This window comes from Meriones unguiculatus, chromosome 4, assembly GCF_030254825.1.
Source record: "Meriones unguiculatus strain TT.TT164.6M chromosome 4, Bangor_MerUng_6.1, whole genome shotgun sequence".
NCBI classification, from domain to species: domain Eukaryota; kingdom Metazoa; phylum Chordata; class Mammalia; order Rodentia; family Muridae; genus Meriones; species Meriones unguiculatus.
The window spans coordinates 109,325,658-109,333,942 of record NC_083352.1 but is presented as its reverse complement, the minus strand read 5'-3'; the positions used below and the strand labels follow the sequence as shown (position 1 = coordinate 109,333,942).

Genomic DNA, 8,285 nt, shown 5'->3' with positions numbered 1-8,285 from the left:
TACAAAACAGGCTGAGAGAACAGATTTTCTTCTCTCTCTCCACACCCCTGCCTCCCTCTCTTTCTCCCCTCTGTCTCCAAAGTGGCTGGTGGCGATGCTAGCTCACTGTCAAGCTTCGAGCACCTACTTAGGAAATCTTTGTTCTTAACAGTTCTGTGGCTTCCAGCGAGTTCTAGACTTCTCTGAACCATGTTGTCTGATGTGTGCAAAGAGGGGAACAGTTCCTTCCCTCACTGGAATCCTCTGCAGATTAAACGGAATAAAAAAAAAAAAAAAAAAACAAAACCAGAGTGCTGTCTGGAATGATCGCTGAATTGGTGGTTTATTCTCAGGTCTTCTGAGCTTATCTTCTTCTCATTGTATCTTACCCACCATCTTTACAGATTTTCTTTGAACAGCAAAGCCTCCAACTTCAGGTTGCTCCCTGTGTGGAGGCAGTGCACAGGGTTTTGGATGTTACTGACTTCTACGGTGAAATGTTTGAATCTCCCTTAAGGTAGAGAACTGCATTTCATGGAGACTTCTGAGTTGGAGCTTCAGGATCCTGCTGTGGAAGAAGGGAATCAGCTCTGAAACACTGTCCTCTCCCTTCCACATCTCTCTCTCTCAAGCGTGTGTGCCACACTCACTCACACACACACACGCAGATACACACACACACACACACACACACACACACACTCCCTCTCCCTCCTCTCTCTCTGGAGTGCACACATGCACAGAGAGAAGGAAAACATCAAAGTGTCTTCTCTATGCTAAGCACTTGCATCAGTGTGACGTGATTAATGTCAAGTAGACAGACGGCATTTTGCAAAGATTACATCAGGGAGGTGGGTTTTCGGTGTGCCATTTAGCGTGTCCTCCACAAAATTTAAAGAAAGCTGTATGGGGGCTGAAGAGATGACTCAGGGTTTAGGAAGACTTTCTAGTTTTGCAGAGGGCCTGAGTTCAGTTCCCTGTATCCACACCTGGCTGCTCACAACCACTCGTAACTCCACCTCCAGCGAGTCCATGCTCTCTTTCTGGCCTCCACAGGCACCCACATGTGTGTGGGTGTACCTCCACAACACACCTACACCTCCCCACATACACAAACATATACATATCACACACACACACACACACACAGAGCTTCATACTCCGTAGACCCAGTGCTGCCTTCTGGGTGGAGTTAGGTGGCACTGTTTCAGCAACCACACCAGCCCCACTTTTCAGACAGGACAGGGAGGGCGCTGCGTGTCGAGCCCAGTGTTGTGAAGTGAGTACGATGGACAGCTGAGTCCCAGAAACTGCTTCCTGGACGACTCAGGGGTGGAAGAACCATATCCTCAGGAGGCCTCACATCCTGATGGGCAGGTCCTCCTCTTCAACCTGGACTTTTCTCTTTCTCCAGCAGCCTCTGAGCCCACACCCTGTTTCCTCCATCAGAACAGCTGAACAGAGCGGTGGCAGGCTCACATTCCGACCCACTCTTTGTTCCCCGAGGAAGATCTGACTTCTGACCTGGGAAGATACTTAAGGTGACGACGTTTTAAGAACCAGAGTAGGGGGAGATGGGGAGTCAGATGTGGCAGCATGTACCTGAAATCCCAGGGTTGGGGAGGTAGTGACGGATGGCTCACTGGTTGGTCACTGGCTGGTCAGCAGCCTGGCTGAATTGGCAAACTCCAAGTCCTAGTAAAAAGCCATTATCAAACTAATAATAATAATAATAATAATACCACACAAAGTGGGTGGCTTTTGAAGAATGACTCACTCAAAGTTGCCAAGGTACATGTGTGCACACCCATACATTGAGAAAGAGACTCTGTGTGTGTGTCTGAGAGAGAGAGAGAGAGGAGAGAGAGAAAGAGAGACTAAGACATCATTTCCTTTTTTCATACTGTGTGATCCAGGCTCTCAGAAGCTCACCCACTTTGCCCTCTGGCACAGCCCTGGTTATTGGAACACCACCAGCCTCCCGAAGGTGTGCCTCCCTCTGTGGTTCTTGAACAAACACAGGTGCATTTGTTTTTTCTATTGTCCCATAGTAAGTTCTTACAGATCTGATGCCTGGAAATGACATTGGCCTGGTCTTATTTCTACCGCCGTGCTAAAGACGGTGGCCAGAAGTAACTGGGGAGGAAAGGGTTGATTTCAGCTTACGCTTCCAGGTGACAATCTGTCACCAAGGAAAGTCAGGGCAGGAACTCAAGGCAGGAACTGAAGCAGAGGCGAATGGAGGGGAGCTGCTTCCTGGCTTGCCCTCTATGGCGTACTGAGCCTGCTTTCTGGGGGCCCTTCTCTCTATGTTGGCATGTTCTGAGTGTCTGAAACTCTTTCAAATGTAGCTTTCAAAGGAGGCTTTGGTCCTGCTAACTAAAATGGGCCATATTTCACTCTGCATTATCTTTCATCGCTCTCTCATCCATCCATTGATCTATCAATCAATATGCTGTTTATCATCTACCTATCAACTCTATGTCAATTATCTATCTATCTATCTATCTATCTATCTACTTATCATTCAATCATCTATCATCAATCTACCTATCCACCCAGAGACAGGGTCTTTTTATGTACCTCCATCTGGCCTCAAATTTAATGTCCACTTCCTCTGCCTCCCAAATTTGGGGATTGCAGGTGAGTGTCACCAAGCCTGGCTTCTCTGCCTCGTTTTTTGGATAGCGCCTTCTTCTTTTCTTGTTTCTGTGCTTTCATTTTAAAGTGAAACGCCCTGTTTCCTGACATTGTACTGAGTTGTTTACCGCTTTCTGTTTTTGGAGACTTACACGCTCTTTGAAGGCATATGTTTGCCTGTCTATCTAAGCAATTAGAACAGGCGTCATATGCGGTAGAGTCTCAGTATGTGTTGGGTGGATGGGAGAAAGGGTGAATGAGGAAGGAGATGTGCTGCTGAGAGGCCACTTCTCTGTGGGTTACGTTGCTTTTGCTTGCTTTCTCATGACTTTCTTTGATTATATTTAGTACTTTCTGTTCCTACTTTGTAGATATCATTTGCTTTTATTTTCCACATTCTGCCTGACTGGTGTTTGGGTCCTCAATTTGTAGCTTCTCTTCCTGTCCAATAAATGTCTTTAAATATAAAAATTTGCTTCTAAGGGTGTCTTTAGGTGAATGTGTTTTGATCTGGCTAAGGTTCATTTAGTCAAAATGTTTGAGTTGCACCGTGGTTCGCGTGCCGAGGTCAGAGCACAATCTCAGGTGCTGGGCCTAGGCTTCCATGTTGTGTCAGACGGGGCTCATTGCAGCTGCGTGCTCCAGGCTAGCTGGCTTGCAAGCTTCCGGCAATTCTTCAGGAAGGTCTTCTCGGGAGCGTGTTGACTACCCGAAAGGCCTATACCACTCTGAGAACAACAGTTAGCCTGGCTTTGATGGGAAGACGCTAGAACATTTTCAGCAGGGAAGCGGCGGGGTCCAGTCATTCTGGGCGCCTGTTCTCCATGTCACCTCCAAGATGACTGATCTGTCAGCTTTCTTCAGTTGGTTTTTTGTTCTGTAACTAAAGGCCTGTTAGCATGATTCTGGTCCATGCCTGTCTCTGCCTCCCAATAAGAGTGATATTACACACACACACACACACACACACACACACACACACACACAGACACTAGCTTTATGTGGGCTCTGAGGATCCAAACTCATGTCCTTAGGTTTACACAGCAAATGTGTTTTATCCACTGATCCACATCCTGGGCCCATCGAATGGTTTCTAAATTCCACTGGAATTTGGTTTTGAAGCTGTGAGATCTCAGAATCATTTTGCCTCATTTCTAACTACTTAGACATGCTCTCTTCTGCTATTTTAGCTAATTCCCCTGTGGTCAGGAAATACACCCCGCTGAAGTTTCTTGAGGTCAAGTGTACTCAGTGTTGATCAAAGTTTCTTCATTCTTCCTGGCATTCGTCGTGTTATCAGTTACAGACAGTGAGCCTGCCACTGTCTCTGGACATCTTTTCTTTTTGAGACAGAGTTTTCTGTGTAGCCTTGTAGTCCTGGATTCGATTGGTAGACCAGGCTGCCCTCGAACTCACCGAGATCTGCCTGCTTCTGCCTCCCCTAGTGCTGGGATTCCAGGTGTGCGCCAACCGCGCCCAGCTGCCTGTTGATTTTGCCTTTTAGATTTGGCAGCTTGTGCTTCTGTCGTATTGAGGCTATGTTGATGGCTACATATGGGTAGAACTGAGTCATCTTTCCAGAGGGCATGATGAATTTTTTTTCTATTTTAAGTATCTCTATTTATATTGCTTCTTTTATCAAAATCTACTTCACTTGGTCCTAGAACAGCTAAGGCAGCTTTCGTTGGGTCAGTGCATTCATGTACTATGTTTCCACATTAAAACATACTTGTTTTATTCTGTGTGGGGGCGGGGTGGTATATTGTACTATTAACACTCATGTGGAGGTCAGAGGACACTTTGCAGGGATTCCTTTTCTCCGTCCACCACGTGGGTTCCAGGGATAAAGTTTGGGTCACCAGGCTGTTTCTTAACCAGCTGAGCCATTTTGCTTGGGATGGCCTTAGACTGCTCGTCATCCTGCCTCTAGCACTTTAGTGTATCTTACTGATATGTGTCAACCCCACCTATATGCACAACCGCCTAGAATAGTTTTATCTTTTAATTTTCACCCTTTGTATTCAGATGCCTCATAAAATAACACAGTCGCAGTTTTTTTCCGATTAGTACGAAGTCTCTTCTTTCTATTTTTACTTGTGTGTGTGTGTGAGTGGTATAGGTGCACATAGGTGCGGGTGTCTGAAAAGGACAGGGGTGTCAGAACCTCTGGCAGTCATGAGCCACGAGTCGTGTGCTGGGAACTGAACCCAGGTCCTCTGCAGCACCGCTTTGTCCTCTTTAAAATTTTATTTTTTATTTTTTAGATTTATTTATGTATATTCTGCCTGCACGTACACCTGCGCACCAGAAGAGGGCGCCAGATCTTATTCTAGATGGTGGTGAGCCACCATGTGGTTTCTGGGACTTGAACTCAGGACCTCTGGAAGAGCAGCCAGTACTCTTAACCTGTGAATCATCTCTCCAGCCCTGCACTGTGTCCTCTTAGCCACTGAGGCATCTCACCAGCCCCTGGGATGGAAGCGTTAGATTGAAGTACTTAGTTTGTTTATATAAGCACATTAGTAGCACAATGATAATGTATTATATTAACTGTTTTTAATTAGTTTTACCTGCTATGAGTTTAAGTCCCGACAACCACCCCTTTTTTGGATACAGAGCCTCCCTGTGTAGCCCAGGCTGGCCTCTAATTTTCCTTTTTTTTTCAGGGGGGGGGGTGTTTGAAGACACGGTTTTTCTGCGTAATGTTTGCTGTCCTGGAGCTCACTCTGTAGAGTAGGCTGGCTTCGAACTCACAGAGATCCACCTCCCTCTGCCTCTCGAGCGCTGGGATTAAAGGGGTGAGCCACCACTTCCCAGCTGCCCTCCAATTCTAGATCCTTCTGTCTTGGCCTCCCAAGTGTTTGGATTGCTAGTGAGGGCTGCTGTACGTAGCTTGGTTCTCTATTTGTTCTTTTTTTCACTTTTTAAGTTAATGAGACCTTTATTCGTTTTTATCTTGCTCCATTCTCTTGTCTTTCTCATTGCCTCATGGATTGTGGTGATTACCCCTGACGTTCTGCTACTTTTTTCTAGACCATGCAGTGGAGAACACATTTCACTCCTTCCTTTCGACGCCCCCATGCATGCATGCGGTGGGGCCATGCATCTCCTTCATGTCCGCGAGGCATTATTATCTTTAGCCCAATTGGTGTTCATTTAAATTTAGTAATGATATAATCCTGACGCTCTTTATCTTTCCTGCATATACATCTCTTCAAGATCATTTCTTCCTTTCAGGGAATTCCCATGCACGCGCGCGCACACACACACACACACACACACACACACTCACACCCTTTTTTGTAGTATATTAATTTTGCTTTTGTTTTTCTGAGAGCATATTTTGTCTTCAGTTCTGATGGGTATATTTCATTTGATGTAGAATTGTTTCAACTTTTCTTCCCTTTCCCCCTTTTCCTTTTCTCTCCTCCTCCTCCTTCTCCACTTCCTTCTTCTCCTCTTCCTCTTTTTTTTTTTTTTTTTTTTGAGACAGAGTCTCACTGTCTTCCTTGGGTCTTACTCTCTGGTTCTTATCCAGTTCTGTTAAAAGTCCATGGTCAGTCACGTTGTTTTCAGTTGTCCTTATTCCAGGTCCTAGGATGCTCCAGCAACTTTTTGGGTGTATTTTTCTTTTCGTCATTGTATTTAATAGGGAAAGGGATTTTACATTTTAACTGAGTTTGGTTTTGCCCAGGTGATGTTGGAGATTGCACCTGGAGAATGTGAGTGCGCATACACACGTGTGTGCGTCTCTTTCTCCCTCTCCCTCTGTGTGTGGATGTCCGTGTGTGAGGGCTTTACTTAGGAGGCGTGAGCCTCAGAACCCAGCCTTGGTGGCATATGAACTCTAATCCCGGCGCTCGGTGGGAAGGGCTGAATGTCTGTCTGTCTATGAAGGCCTTGAAAGTGAGGGTGGGAGGGCAACAAAGCCAGGCCCCATCCTAGAATAATGAACCGGAGAGAAGGACACCAGGTTAGCAGCGGGAGGGGACCCAAAGAAGGTCACAGGTGACAGGAGGTGACAGGACGGATGACACTCTTTAAACGCCACCCTTGAGCGATGCTGTGCTTCCCCCTGCTTGCCAGGGAGACACCTGATGAAGGAGACGGTGACTTCTCCTTCGAGTTTGAAGAGAACAGCCCAGAATGCTGAGTGCTTAGGCAACGGTTTCCCAGAGCTGCCACGCAAAGCTCTTTTGCTGCTGGGAGACTGGATAAAATTGCCCCATACTCTAGATGTCCTGTCTTGTGGTTGACTTAAACAGAACAAACTGCTGACTTCCACCTCCCGTGTTGCCATCGGCACAAACGCCTAGCTGGTACTGAATGTGTGCCAGCGCCACAGTCACTCGCCGCCCGCAAAGTGGCACCAAATCGACTGGATTTTGGCGAGGGGCCTTTGCCCAGCACCTCCATGGTGTGAAAGCGAGGCTTGCAGACCTTAAGCAGTTTGCTTGAAGACGAGGGCACACGGCTAGTGAGTAGTAGCACAACTCAGTTCCGGCTCTGTAGACTCAGTGCCTAATCATAACCACTGTTCTGTTAAAAAAAAAAAGTTTATTTTATTTTTAAGGGTTTAGTCATTTTTAAGTTAAGTTAGTGTGCAAAAATAACAGGTTTCATTATGACATTTTCATACCTGCTCCTGCTACCCTTCCCCCTGCTCTGCTCATCTCCTCTTTCTTCACGATGGTCCTCCTCTGGCTTTCATACTCACTCACCTCTTTCCCTTCGCCTACTTCCCTTTAGATACCTCCCCCTCCCACACAGTGACATTTGTCTTCCCAAGTCCCGCTTAAAACAATGACCTCCAGTCCCCGCCCTTTTCTTGAAAATGTCATAATTCCCTTTTTCTTCACAGACGAGCGAGACTGTTATTTCACAGTCTCTTTCTCCACTCACCTGCTGCTGATGGCATCCAGGCTGCTTCCATGGCGTGGCTGTTGTGAGTGGCACCGCTACAAGCTCGGGCACCGGGTGTCTCGTGGGCGATTCAAATCTGCCAACACTAACTCTGTCCATTCCGAAGATGAGTCCATAGGCACGCCGTTGGGACCGCTGTGACGCTCACAATCCAGCGCAGCCAGGTCTCCGACCATGCTGTGGTGGCTCTCAGATCCTCTTCCCAACCTTCTGCCTATTCCGGGGTCCATTGCTGACAGTTTCTGGCTGGGTCTCTTCAGCCGGGGAGTCACCGATGGGTCTGTAATTTCACCATCCCCTCCAGCCACAGAAAGGCCTCACTTGCTGAGACCCTCTGGCCCCAGATGTCCCCTGCAAACGTCTGCATTCTGTTTCCCACGGACTCTGCTCTCCACACTGACAGCTCTTCAGTCTACCTCTAGCTTTATTCTGATTTTATTCTCTGGATCTCCCTGTTGCAAGCTAGCCTTCTCAGTCCTCCAGGACTTTAAAGCCACCACCCATATTCAGTTTTTACCATCAAGTTATTGGCATGGCCTCAGCCTTCCTGAGACCCCAACTATAGACACAGCCCGTCATGGGAAGGTGAGGTGCTAGTGTTTTATTTGGGAAGTGTATTAGGGTTTTCTAGAGTCACAGAACTGATGAACTGAATCTCTCTCATATATATATGTGCATATATACATATCTATGTACATATGCACACATATGTACGCTTACACAATATATACATATGAATTTAT

At 46.7% G+C, this 8,285-nt stretch overlaps 1 long non-coding RNA gene across 1 annotated transcript; it reads left to right on the top strand.

Annotated features, from left to right (window-relative positions):
- The first annotated feature begins 1,386 nt into the window (after positions 1 to 1,386).
- LOC132653732 (uncharacterized) lies at positions 1,387 to 7,589 on the top strand. Its single transcript, XR_009591563.1, has 3 exons — positions 1,387 to 1,520; positions 1,896 to 2,001; positions 7,481 to 7,589. It is a non-coding gene; the product is annotated as an uncharacterized LOC132653732 (long non-coding RNA).
- The last annotated feature ends 696 nt before the right edge of the window (positions 7,590 to 8,285 follow it).